This window comes from Silurus meridionalis, chromosome 11 (genome assembly GCF_014805685.1).
Source record: "Silurus meridionalis isolate SWU-2019-XX chromosome 11, ASM1480568v1, whole genome shotgun sequence".
Classification (NCBI taxonomy): domain Eukaryota; kingdom Metazoa; phylum Chordata; class Actinopteri; order Siluriformes; family Siluridae; genus Silurus; species Silurus meridionalis.
The window spans coordinates 172,501-187,500 of NC_060894.1; the positions used below are offsets into that span (position 1 = coordinate 172,501).

The 15,000-nt window shown below is 44.4% G+C and overlaps 1 protein-coding gene across 4 annotated transcripts in view; it reads right to left on the reverse strand.

The window, feature by feature from the left end:
• erbin (erbb2 interacting protein) overlaps nucleotides 1-15,000 on the reverse strand; it is a 57,963-nt gene that overhangs the window by 40,430 nt on the left and 2,533 nt on the right. For 2 of the 4 annotated variants that reach the window (XR_006927371.1, XM_046861795.1), the window contains exon 2: nucleotides 5,577-5,657. The exons of 1 other annotated variant lie outside the window; for it this stretch is intronic. The gene's annotated coding sequence lies outside the window, so the exon portion shown is untranslated. Of the gene's footprint in view, nucleotides 1-5,576; nucleotides 5,658-9,595; nucleotides 9,614-15,000 lie in introns of those variants that run through there. One more of the 4 variants, XR_006927373.1, reaches the window with a different exon arrangement.

The window sequence follows — 15,000 nt, forward strand, 5'->3', positions numbered from 1 at the left end:
TATTGTAGAGACTCGAGAGTGCGAGTGTGATTGGTGTGAGACTCGAGAGTGCAAGTGTGATTAGTGTAGAGACTCGAGGTGTGAGTGTGATTAGTGTGAGACTCGAGGTGTGATGGTGATTAGTGTAGAGACTCGAGAGTGTGATGGTGATTAGTGTGAGACTCGAGAGTGTGATGGTGATTGGTGTAGAGACTCGAGAGTGTGATGGTGATTAGTAGAGACTCGAGAGTGTGAGTGTGATTGGTGTAGAGACTCGAGAGTGAGTGTGATTAGTGTAGAGACTCGAGAGTGTGAGTGTGATTAGTGTAGAGACTCGAGAGTGTGATGGTGATTAGTGTAGAGACTCGAGAGTGTGATGGTGATTAGTGTAGAGACTCGAGGTGTGAGTGTGATTAGTGTAGAGACTCGAGAGTGTGAGTGATTAGTGTAGAGACTCGAGGTGTGAGTGTGATTAGTGTAGAGACTCGAGTTTGAGTGTGATTAGTGTAGAGACTCGAAAGTTTGAGTGTGATTAGTGTAGAGACTCGAGAGTGTGAGTGTGATTAGTGTAGAGACTCGAGAGTGTGAGTGTGATTAGTGTAGAGACTCGAGGTGTGATTAGTGTAGAGACTCGAGAGTGTGAGTGTGATTGGTGTAGAGACTCGAGGTGTGAGTGTGATTAGTGTAGAGACTCGAGGTGTGAGTGTGATTAGTGTAGAGACTCGAGAGTGTGAGTGTGATTAGTGTAGAGACTCGAGAGTGTGAGTGTGATTATTGTAGAGACTCGAGAGTGATGGTGATTATTGTAGAGACTCGAGAGTGTGATGGTGATTATTGTAGAGACTCGAGAGTGCGAGTGTGATTATTGTAGAGACTCGAGAGTGCGAGTGTGATTAGTGTAGAGACTCGAGAGTGCAAGTGTGATTAGTGTAGAGACTCGAGAGTGTGATGGTGATTAGTGTAGAGACTCGAGAGTGTGATGGTGATTAGTGTAGAGACTCGAGAGTGATGGTGATTAGTGTAGAGACTCGAGAGTGTGATGGTGATTAGTGTAGAGACTCGAGGTGTGATGGTGATTGGTGTAGAGACTCGAGGTGTGAGTGTGATTAGTGTAGAGACTCGAGAGTGTGAGTGTGATTAGGTGTAGAGACTCGAGGTGTGATGGTGATTAGTGTAGAGACTCGAGAGTGTGATGGTGATTAGTGTGAGACTCGAGAGTGTGATGGTGATTAGTGTAGAGACTCGAGTGAGTGTGATTGGTGTAGAGACTCGAGGTGTGAGTGTGATTAGTGTAGAGACTCGAGAGTGTGAGGTGTGATTAGTGTAGAGACTCGAAAGTTTGAGTGTGATTAGTGTAGAGACTCGAGGTGTGAGTGTGATTGGTGTAGAGACTCGAGGTGTGAGTGTGATTAGTGTGAGACTCGAGAGTGAGTGTGATTAGTGTAGAGACTCGAGAGTGTGATTAGTGTAGAGACTCGAGAGTGTGAGTGTGATTAGTGTAGAGACTCGAGAGTGTGATTAGTGTAGAGACTCGAGAGTGTGATGGTGATTAGTGTAGAGACTCGAGAGTGTGATGGTGATTAGTGTAGAGACTCGAGGTGTGAGTGTGATTAGTGTAGAGACTCGAGAGTGTGAGTGTGATTGGTGTAGAGACTCGAGAGTGTGATGGTGATTATTGTAGAGACTCGAGGTGTGAGTGTGATTAGTGTAGAGACTGAGTGTGAGTGTGATTAGTGTAGAGACTCGAGAGTGCGAGTGTGATTATTGTAGAGACTCGAGAGTGTGATGGTGATTAGTGTAGAGACTCGAGGTGTGAGTGTGATTAGTGTAGAGACTCGAGAGTGTGAGTGTGATTAGTGTAGAGACTCGAGAGTGTGATGGTGATTATTGTAGAGACTCGAGTGTGATGGTGATTATTGTAGAGACTCGAGAGTGTGATGGTGATTATTGTAGAGACTCGAGAGTGTGAGTGTGATTAGTGTAGAGACTCGAGAGTGTGAGTGTGATTAGTGTAGAGACTCGAGAGTGTGAGTGTGATTAGTGTAGAGACTCGAGGTGTGAGTGTGATTAGTGTAGAGACTCGAGGTGTGATGGTGATTATTGTAGAGACTCGAGTGTGAGTGTGATTAGTGTAGAGACTCGAGAGTGTGAGTGTGATTAGTGTAGAGACTCGAGAGTGCGAGTGTGATTATTGTAGAGACTCGAGAGTGTGATGGTGATTAGTGTAGAGACTCGAGAGTGTGAGTGTGATTAGTGTAGAGACTCGAGAGTGTGAGTGTGATTAGTGTAGAGACTCGAGAGTGTGATGGTGATTATTGTAGAGACTCGAGAGTGTGATGGTGATTATTGTAGAGACTCGAGAGTGTGATGGTGATTATTGTAGAGACTCGAGAGTGTGAGTGTGATTAGTGTAGAGACTCGAGAGTGTGAGTGTGATTAGTGTAGAGACTGAAGAGTGTGAGTGTGATTAGTGTAGAGACTCGAGAGTGTGAGTGTGATTAGTGTAGAGACTCGAGAGTGTGATGGTGATTATTGTAGAGACTCGAGAGTGTGATGGTGATTATTGTAGAGACTCGAGAGTGTGAGTGTGATTATTGTAGAGACTCGAGAGTGTGATGGTGATTATTGTAGAGACTCGAGAGTGTGAGTGTGATTAGTGTAGAGACTGAAGAGTGTGAGTGTGATTAGTGTAGAGACTGAAGAGTGTGATAGTGATTAGTGCTTCTCAGCAGTAAGGCTGGAGCAGGAGCAGGGATGGATGAGCAGGTCAGCTCTGAGGGACAGGTGTAATTTATTTCTTCCAGATGTTTTGATACATTTCACTGCTCTCCATTAAGCGCTCAGGTGCACAAGCAGATGAAATTCATTCTCTCTGCTTCTGTGCTCTGTGATGTTTTATGGAGATCTAATGTAGAGAGGAGAAGCTCCACACTATTCCGTTTCACTGGTGGGTTTATAAATTATTATTTGGCTGTAGATGATTTACGTATAAAGCATACCTATTTTATGAAGGAAGATCATTTGACTCAGTAGAAAATAAGGAGAGCTCAGTGTTTGGGGAACATGGCAGTAATATAACAGAGGTAGGTCCTGCTGCTGCACTAACAGGTTGGGAAGATGATATCAGTGACTTAACGTCTTGTAAGAAGCATGTGATAGCTCTCCCTCTCTCAGGATGACTGATGGAACACAAGAGGACAGAATTATAGAGTGGAGTGGAGTGAGTGACGAGCACATCAACAACAGGAACAAAAATACAGAGTTCTCCAGTGACGAGAACTCGACCTGAGCAGTCTGAGAGATAAAACCTAATTTAGTGAGGAGAAAACATCACACTAAGTACACCTTTGATCCTCCTCCTCATCACCACATCACTATCTTGATCACAACATACCCTGGACTCCCTCTGATCCTCATCATCTCTCCATGAACTCTGATCACTAAACTCTGTGATATTTAATGTAACTACATAATTTAGTCAGTGTAGTGTTTCCTCTGTTCACAGCCACAGCAGACAGACACCAGTGTTAATACTGGTACTACTGCTGTTACCCAGACTGCTCTGCTGCACATCTCCTCTATCACTCCATCTGCTCACACTTCCTCACCTGGACCACATTGTGAATCTACACACTGATGAATTAGTATATTTTATTTTTTTTTACTCTTTTAAGGTGGTGTATGTACAGGGGTGTATCTGGTGCATGGCGATTAGCAGATGGTCAGTTAGAGTTGACAGTCTGCATGGTTCTGGAGCTTCAGCGTTGGTCCAGGGTGAGACTGGGGAGGGAGTCTCTCGCTCTGGTGAACCCACTGACCATGAACATGTCCCACTTAAACGCCTGCCATCTGCCTGCCTGAACCCATAAAGACTCACTGCAGGAGTCTGGACGAGGAGAAAAGTGCAAAAGGAAAAGTGTTTAGCGCCAAGAAAAGGTCATGGAATACAGCAAACAGCACAGGGGATCAGAGAGAACACCTGCTGGACTTCAGGAACTCTCAGAGCTCCTCAGTCACTCCTCACGTCCAGGCTGGATTAAAGAAGTAGTAGTAGTGATGCTAGTTTCCGACGAGAACCTCGCTGCCAAGCATGAAGCCATGCCAAAACACTTCACAGATCCATGGAGATGCTGAGCCAAAGACCAGCAAAAAATACAAGGCAGACTGTTTATGTAACGCAGCTCCACAGACACACATTAACAGCTATAATACTGATCACAACGTCACAATCTCCAGCATGAGGGAGTGGAGGAGCAACAGGAAGAATAAAGATGAGAAAGAGGAGGAAGAGCTGGTACCATCCTGTTGTTTAAATACCTCATGAATAAGAATTGTTAAATGGCTTTTACCATTAGTCTCTCACACACACACACACACACACACACACACACACACACACACACACAGCAGGGTTAACTGGACTACAGACATAGCCTGGTGTGTGTGTGTGTGTGTTTGCGCGCGCGTGCGTGCGTGCGTGTGTGTGTGTGTGTGAGATTCTGCAGTAGTGGAGTGTAAACTGATGTAGTCACTTGGTGAAGTTTAAAGTGACTCCTGTGCTCTGTTACTACCAGCTGGAACACGCTGTTATGTCTGAACTCATGACCTCTGACAGTCACAGTTCTGACTCTGAATGCTGATGGAGCCCCTGGGACACGACCACAGATACCTGATTTGCCTCCTCACCTCTAATGTGTACTACAGCTGTGAGAGAAAACATGATCACTGTGGACATTGTGTACAGTAAGGAACGTCAGAGGAGCAGAGAGAAGAAGAGAGGGAGGGAGCGAGGGAGAGGAGAAAAGAGTAGAGAGAAGTAAAGAGGCAGGGAGAGGAGGAGAGAGAAAGGGAGGGAGAGAATGAGAGAGGGAGGGAAAAGAGGTGAGAGGAGGAGGGATAAAGGGAGGGAGGGAGAGGGGGAGAGGGGACGAGGGAGGAAGAGAGAGAGAGGGAGGGAGGGAGGGAGGGAGGGAAGAAGGGAGAGGAAGACATCACTTATTAATCAAAGTCAAGCTCAGAATTAAAACCGGGGCAAAACTTCTGCCCTTCTTCCCCAAAATATAAACAAAGGCGATTCCTTTCTGCTTCTCACATCAACACATGCTTTATAATCCAGTACACAACACACACCAACACACACGTTTCTGACGGCATGCTAAAAAACAACAGCATTAAAAAGAGTCCACACACACCCACACCCACACCCACAGAGTAAGCATCTATGGTATGTTTGCACTTCCTGTTCAAAAATAGATGTTTGTACAATATGTAGTTATGGTTGTGACCACTTGAGCGTGGAGAGCAGAATAATTGTGATTTGTATAGAATGGGGTGCGTGCGCGCACACACACACACACACACACACACGCAGAGTGGACTGTTCAGTAATTAGCAGCACGTTATTAAAACAGCAGAGAAATCCAGCTGAGAGCAGAACAGAAGCTCTGCAGTCACTCAGCTTTACAATACACATCCTCATCTCACACACACACACACACACACACACACACACACACACACTGCAGTATACACTCCTCACTGAGATCTAGGACTTCATGCTGGCCCACAGAAACTGCAGAAGAACACAATTCTCTTACCTTCTCATGTATGATCCGTGTTTTAGAATCTCACTCAGCAATGTAGACACATCCAATAAGGGTGAGACGCATCTCAAGAACCTGAAAGGAACAGGGTTTGGGGTTTAACTCAGAGTTTCAGGGCAGAAGCAGAAGAACTGGATGGTCTGATGGAGATGATTGATTAGGATATGACACAGACACACACTCACTGCAGCTGGGGTTCAGTCACCAGGTCCTACACTATGTAGAAACTGCAGACTACAGAGACTAACTGCAGGCCTGTAACGTGTTCACGTGTTTTCTAAAGTAGATTCAAAGCATGAACAACATTCACGCACGTGACGGCTGGAAATTTCAGCACGCGTGCTTTAAGTCTTAAGTCTCCATGTGTGATGTGTGTGTGTGATCCTGCAACAGCACATTGTTGGCTGGTGTACAAGTCAAAGGTCACTGCACATGCTTAGAGCTTATTCCTCAGAGGCAGAAAAATCAAACTCTACATCCTCCTACAGTCTGAGCAAAGAGACGTGCTGAGAGTCTGAGCTCCCTGACTGGACAAGAGTACAGAGAGACCAGAAGACAGAAAAGTGAAGAGATAAGAAAGAGACCATAAAAGGAGTGCCAATAAATTTAAGAAACAAGAAGAGACAATAAACAGGACAAGTCTGGAGACAAGAGAGAGACAAGAAGGCATGAAATAAGAGAGGAGGGAGACAAGACAACAGAGAGGAGTGAGACAAGACAACAGAGGAGAGAGGGAGACAACCGAGACGAGACGACAGAGAGGAGAGAGAACAGACGACAGAGAGGAAGACAGAGGAGAGAGACAAGTGGTCAGAGACGAGAGAGACAAGACAACAGAAAGAACAGACAGAAGCGGGGCAAGACGAGAAAAAGGAGAGATGAGACAGCATGAAGAAAAAAAAAAAGGAGATAAACAAGAGGAGAGACAATATATTAGAAGACAGACGAGACAGAACCAGTACAAAATTACACTGAATAGAACTAAACAGTTATGCAGCCTTCTGCTTAAATCACACACACCCTCACTGTTTTATCTGTTTCACACACACACACACACACACACACACACACGAGAACCCTGCAGTGTTCCCCTTTCAGCTGGAAGTGAAAATAAGGTGTGTGGATTTGACCTGCATCTCCAGACACACAAAAACACACAAACACACACACACACACACACACACACACACACACACACACACACACACTTCTCTACACTAATTACACTACTGTAGATAAAGATGGTGAGAGATTCCACTGTGTACAAAGAGTGTGAACTGGTTCAGAATCTTTTCATCAGTAGTTAACCATCAATAGCCGGAAACTACCAGATAAACCGATGAGTTAATAATAACTCCGACTCTGCGAGAGAGAGAGAGAGAGAGAGAGAGAGAGATGTGAAAACTTTGACCTAAAAAGAGTTTCTTTTCTGAAGAATAAGAGTAAGAGACAAAACCCAGGGTGCAGAAGGGAGGAATAATCCTGGGAAAGTGCTGTTACAGGCTGCTACAAACACTAACACTGGAGACTCCTTCCATAAATCTCACAAACACACTTCACTTCTCTTCACCATATCAACATCAGAACCTGCTTTATTTCACACAGAAAAAAAGCTGCTAGGATCAAAGGCTGAAGAGCACATTTCACTAAAAGGAGGGCAGGACAGGAGGGAGGAGTGCAGGACAGGAGGGAGGAGTGCAGGACAGGAGGGAGGAGGGAGGAGTGCAGGACAGGAGGAGGAGGGAGGAGTGCAGGACAGGAGGGAGGAGGGAGGAGTGCAAGACGGGAGGGAGGAGTGCAGGACAGGAGGGAAGAGTGGAGGGAAGGAGGAGTCCATGGAGGGAGAGAGGAGTGCAGGACAGGAGGGAGGAGTGGAGGGAAGGAGGAGTGCATGGAGGGAGGGAGGAGTGCATGACAGGAGAGAGGAGTGGAGTAGACCTATTTGGACTACAGGCAAACTGATGAGGGTATGTGGTAGCAGGGATGGAGGAGCAGATGAGAGAGAGATCAAATACTGTGTCTGATGGAGACCGAGGAAGAAAGAGAAAGAGAGAGAGAGTGAAGGACCAATATCTGATACTGTGTCTGCTGGAGCGAGAGAGAGAGAGAGAGAGAGAGAGAGAGAGAGAGAGAGAGAGTGTGTGTGTCTGCCTAGATAAGGAATGAGAGTGCACTTCAATAACCACAGAAATCATGTGTATGCACACACACACACACACACACACACACACCCCAACATAAATATCAATACAACAGACAGAAACGAGGAGAAACTGATGTGTGTTTTTACTTGATATTACCGGAGCTTTTATACCATAATAAAGAAATAAAGTGGAGTATTTCGAGGTATCAGCTGATGCCTGAAGTTTCAGTACCAGTACCAATATCATTACGAATATCAGTATTGTGTCAGAATTAGTAGCAGTACCTGTTTCAGTGTCAGTACCACCACCGTATCAGTTTCAGTACCAGCCCCAGTGTGTACCAGCTCCAGAGGACCTCTAGATAATGACACCATGTTCCATGTAAATAAAAAAATAAATAAATTAAAAAAAAAAAAAAAAAAAAAAGGGGTCAGTAGCAGACAGCAGGGTGTGTGTTAGTGTGTTAGCATGTTACTGAGGCTAGCACGTTTAGCATTACACCTAATTCATGATTCATGGTACCAAATCTTAGATGGGGTCATGAGAGACTTTATCTGGATGACCTTTGACCTGTGAGTATGTGAGCCTGGTTCATGGGATACAGGAGATAACATGGCATCTTCACTCAGAGCAACCTTCACAGGTCTTGCACTCGGGTGTCTACTCAAGGAACACTTACACCATAAAAATCCCTAAATACAAAGGTAGAAACTCTGAAACACACACACACACACACACACACACACACACACACACACACACACACACACACACTCTCTCTCAGAGTAAAGTCTGACTCATAGCTGTAGGTTCCTGCACTGACAGTACGGAGTACGGACAGTACGGAGTACGGAGTCTGGTTTGCTACATGATGTGATGATGTTCATATGATGAAGGAGCAGGATAAACATCATCTCATGCTCCTGTAACTCTCACATCACCACAAGAAACACAGAGAAACAACAAATCCAATCACAGACCAACCTGAAGACAAATGAAGAGAAGACAGCGAGAGGCTGAATTTTAACCAGTCGCTTATTAATGTGTAGCTGAAATACTGTTAAACTCTCACTTCACACACATAATCCATCTCTTTATCTTCCAGAGACAAAGATCACTCCATCCTTATAAAGCTTACAAACATTCAACTCCTCACTCCTGAAAGATCAATCTAAAGAGAACCATAACGCCCACAGCACCCACTGACAGAGGAATACAAAGTGTACAGTACCATAATCAGCTACCTCTCTCTCATTATCTGCTTTATCAGCATCATCTGTCCATCACAGAGTCTGTACACATCTCTCACCATACTGCAACGCTCAACTAAACTCGCCTGAGCTCACTACGCTCAACTAAACTCGCCTGAGCTCAACTACGCTCAGCTAAACTCGCCTGAGCTCAACTACGCTCAGCTAAACTCGCCTGAGCTCAACTACGCTCAGCTAAACTCGCCTGAGCTCAACTACGCTCAACTAAACTCGCCTGAGCTCAACTACGCTCAGCTATACTCGCCTGAGCTCAACTACGCTCAGCTAAACTCGCCTGAGCTCAGGTGACAGGACAGCGTGAGGTGACAGGAAAAGTGGCGTACGCAAGTTTGCAGCCTAGTTTTGTAGCCTGTTTATGAAGGAGCCCCCTGAGCGCTCCAGAGTTAAGGAGAAACACTGTGTGTAGTTCAATAAATAATAGTGTTCTGAGGATGATGAGGACTGTGAGGAGATAAACAGGAGGAAGATGTTTCCACACTGCAGTGTCGTGCTGAAGAGAATAAACGTCACTCGTGTGAGCGACTATATTCAGCCTGGAGCACAGAATGAAGACAAGCTGAAATACTCAGTCTCCTCCCTCTCTCTCACACACACACACACACACACACACACACACACACACACACACACACACACAAACATTTAAACCTATTTATGGAGCTGTGGCTGAGTTTTATTTTAAAGATGTGTATTTTTAGAAAGATTCAAGGTCATGAGTCAGAACCCTCAGCACTGGAGCTTCACACAGCGAGGGAAAGAAACACTACGTGGTATGAAACACACCCTTCAGCCTTCACCTAAACCAGGGGTCATGACCATAACAGAAACATGGATGATGTATTTGGTGTGGTCATATTTTGGAATGTTGCAAAGATTCACGTCCGTAAATGAATAGCATCTGCTTTATTTCATTCAAGTTCCATAAGCACAATATCACAACTTACACACTGTTACACTAATCTAGACTTAAACGCTAAACCCAAACAGGTTTCATATTACAGTCTTCAAACCCACTCACATTGCCTTCACACAGTCACACTGATAAAAAGCACCATTTCAGTTAGATGTTCCAGCCTTCAGGAAGTTTGAGGTCAGAGCTGCTCAAATCACCATGATGGCAGAAAGAGACAGAAACCTGAAGAACAGGGATGTTTTGGTCCTCACATGTAATCTGATCAATGCTGATTTACATCTTCCGGATGTGTGTATTTATACACAGCAGGTGTGTCTACAATACTACCTGTGGTGGGCGTGGGGTCGCGTCACTGTCACACCACCCCGGTTCTTTCCTGCTAGACTGAGGAACACTCAGGTCACAGATCATTTAGACTTTGAGGCAGTTTACACTCTGAGGTCTGATCCGCACACACACACACACACACACACACACACACACACACACACACACACACACACACACACACACACACACACACACACACACACCTTTAAACAGGTTGATGTAAACACCTGTGTGTGACTGTAAAAGGAATTTCTGCAGAGTTTCAGGGAAAGGCAGTGTACCTAACCCGAGAAACAGGCTGAACAGGAACCAAATAATCTCTCAGAATGACAAAACATGATGATTGATAAAAACAAGACTGCATTCACACAAACACAAAATCAGGATTCAATCCCCAGTCCAGAATAGTCCTCCAGAACAGACCTAATGTTCCCCATGACACCAAACATACCTTCACTCAATCAAGGATTTATTTTGATCCAATCAGTCGAACACATACGCAGAAGTGAAATAAATAAGAGAGTCAGACTAGGAAGGATATGGGAACATATTTAACCACTCTTTACACCTGGGGTGATCAGAAAAGCAGCTCAGACATCACATGTTGAGGATCAACAGTAGACCAGACCGGGTTGAACACAAACGAGGGGGTCCTAACAGTGATCCTAATACAGTGCACAGTGACCACTGACACACCACCTGATCCTCCTGTATGTTATTCATCATCAGTACGTCATACATGCTACAGAACAGAAAGTTCACGACTCTGAGAGACAATTAAACACACACACACACACACACACACACACACACACACACACGGTCTGTATAATGAAGCCATAATGTATTTTCTTATCAGAATTCTATTGTAGAGGTGAGGAGAGATTAGATGTGTGCAGTGTGAGAGAGAGCGAGAGCGAGAGAGAGAGAGATGCTTTACAGCACTTCCTGTCTGCTGTTAGCGCTACACACTCTCAGCATCTCCTTCACCTTTACACACACACACACACACATCCTATACAATAAAGGAGTGATGAGTGGAGCTGTATGTAGTGTATATGTACACTGTAATAAGAGAACAGTGCTGGTGATAGACTCTAGTCAAACTAAATGAAACAAGCCCAGTCCTGGAGTCATCATCTGATCAACAGAACCATTACAGACCTACTGTTAATCTGATCCTTTCACTGCACACACACCTGAGCTTTTCTGTGCAGATTCCTCTTACTGAGGGTAAGAAACATGTCTGACTACTGCTGCTGCTTGTTGTGTTTAGTCCGGTAGTGTGCGTGTGTGTGTGTGTGTGTGTGTGTGTGTGTGTGTGTGTGTGTGTGCGTGTCAGTGAACCTTTCCCTGGATATTACACACCACCGGAGCCACTGAGATTAAAATGTAGATGCTTGAGAAGAGGCACTGGACCATACACCTAGTCTGCTGGTTAAACATGAACTACACACACACACACACACACACACACACTGGGAAAGCATGGTCACTACGAGATAGAAAATAAAGTGAAATAAGAGCCAGCCTCTCGTCTCTGCTCCTCAGCGTCTCGTCTCTACTCTGCAGAATCTCCTTCAGCGCCATGTTGTGAAGGGAGCAGATCATATGACCGCATGATGCAAACATCCAGCGAGACACTCTCTCCTCCTGTGACCAATGACGTCCTACTAATCGCATCTGCACACGGCTCCTGTGCTACTTTATCCTGGAACCGTGATTATTCGCAGGACACCACATACACACGTCTGAACAGGGACACAGTCCTTTATTCCTCAACTCAATCACATGACTGAACTTCAGCTCGGTTATTCTACACTGCTTCAGTAACCAGTTCATAAGCAGCAGCACACGCACGCGTGCACGTGCACACACGCAAACACGCACACGCACACTGCTGGGTTATAAATACTGCAGATTCACTCTAATAAACTAATGAAGTGTTTATTAAAAGCGCTGAAGGTCAGAAATATTTATAGGAAACACAGACAGCTCAGTGCATGACCTTTAATTACACACACACACACACACACACACACACACACACACACACACACACACACACACACACACACACACAGCATTCCCACCTCACTGTAATACAATTCAGTTTTATTTGTATTGTGATTTTAACAATGGACATTGTCTCATCTGGGTGGCTGCTTTTTATTACACCTTTTATTAATATTTATCATTAAAAGTAATGAAATGATAAACACTTCAGTGAACACACAGGAATATGTTTAAATCTGACGGATCAGTGAGGTTTTATCAGGTAAACAATGAGACAGTGAGTGAACGTTAACAGAAAATCAGCATGCGGTTGATCATGAGTTTTGAGGGATATTAGAGTCTGATTGGTTTATTATATTATTATAAGATTTATTTTATCCTTCAAGTCTTTTGAGGAGAGCTTTTATTCACCTCCTCAGATCCACTAAGCCCAGTTTACAGTTGCACGAAGGAGATTAATGTTCTGACCTCCGAGACGTGCCAGAATCCAGTAAAAGTCACAGTTTGTACTTAACAAGGTGATCTGTATCATACCCGTGTTCACGTTTCATTCAGTTCACTTTTATCTGTACAACACTGACCACCAAAAATAAAGAGTCAGAATATACATTTTATTTCAGACATTTATCCCTAATGAGTGAGGCAGAGGTGAGGAAAAAACTCACCCAAATGTAATGAGGAGGAACCTGTAAGAGATACCAGACTCGGAGGAGAACTTCATCCTCATAAGTTTATATTAAATCAGAATCTTAATGTTGTGAAAAATATTATACACACATGAGAGATGATAAAGAACAGTGCTTCACACTTCTGGTTTTTGATCCTTCTGAGAGATCAGATGCAGACTAAAGAAATTCAAAACACACAGGAAGTGAAATTTACTGGTCTCGAGTTATTAATCTATACATGGCCAGGTGGAGCTCAGTTCATATCCTCACACTCGCTTTGATCTCAGCTCTACTTCAAAACACAACACACTCATGCTAGCCTAATCGTTCAAACACACACCTCTTCATTCCCCTTATCACACAACTCATCCTGACTGAGGTTAGACACACTGATGTTCTGATGCATGTGTGGAGTTTCTGAAGCTCTGGTCTGGAGAACAGCAGGAACACAGGACAGCCGACAGAACAAAACTCAGACTTATACAGCACATTAACACACACACAAAACTGGAACATCACTCAGGGCATAGAACACATCATGTGTCTCTTAAACAGCACTACACTACACACCGTTATCATCTATTAACAACCTTTAATACCACACTCACATTTATCAGATTAATAAACACCAAGGCTGCAGTGCAGGAGCACACATTGCTGGTGTCTCCATGAGGGTTTGTAGCATGATCTGAGCATGTAACTGGTACATCACACTCCTAATTGGCTTGTTACACTCATTAGAGTGTTATTTTAATTAGCTTTAAACGATGCTGGATCTTTAACTACTACTGGTTCTTATATAAACGTAAAAAGAAAATCCAGGCCACGCCCACATGAGACGAGAGTGTGGTGAAGTACACAGACGTCTGACTACATCACAGAGACAGCAGAAACATTTAGACTGGTGTTATTCCAGCTCTGTCTCTGTTCTGCATCAGTGTGTGTTTACACTACACATCACACACACTTACACTATACACATCTGGGGAGGAGCTCTGCAGTGTGTGAGGAGGAGGGGGGTATAGGGTGTAACGATTGGATTATAAACACAAAAAACTTACGGACTTGTACTAAAACAATCGTGTGTGTGTGTGTGTGTGTGTTCCTCAGAAGCAACACACAAGTACACTTCCTCAGCACGACACTGGAGACTCCTTCCATACCCCTTACATAAACACCGTAGATTTCTCCGTACAGCAGTTATGTAGAGCGTGCGCTTTACACGTTCCTGCGTACGAGCCGTTGCTACGGAAACAATAACATATATAAACCTGCACTACTGTCAGAGCTGCTGTTATAGAGAGTTAATCACTACCTTCTGACCAATCAGGCTCCACAGAAGCAGGGGAGGTGGTAGCTTAATGGTTGAGGCATTGGATCCGAAGGTCATTAGTTAAAATCCCAGCCACAACAAGCGTCCACTCTGGGGCCCCTGAGCAAGGCCCTTAACCCCATAGCTTCTCATTTGTGTGTCGCCCTGGATAAGGACATATGCCAAATGCTATAAATGTAAATGTCATAACGTCAAACACACACAAAACAACCTCAGGTATGAATCTACATAATTACAACCTGGTTCAGTTTATACCTCAGACTGATCCAGACACACAATAACACCACAGTACACACTCCATCCCGGTCCACTGAACATCATCTGGATCAGAATCAGGGTTTCATTTCCAGCACTGCTTCATCTGCACCACTATCCCAGACTACACCACACCACACCACCACACCACACCACACACACCATCAGTAACAAGTGCTAAAAGTGTAGGTAGTGTAACCTTTGACCCCATCCTTTGATGAAGACAGATCAGAGATGATGTAGTGATTTGATGTCATTAAGGTTTTACAGGTGATTGTAATCTCTCTCTCTCTCTCTCTCTCTCTCTCTCTCTCTGTGTGTGTGTGTAGATGTAGAAAGTAGGGATTAGTCATTATCAGGATAAGTGTTCCAAGTGTTTGTAATCCCTCTGAAGCTTCCTCATCCTATTACCTGCTCTCTCCATCTCTCTCTCTTACACACACACACACACACACACACACACACACACACACACACACACACACACA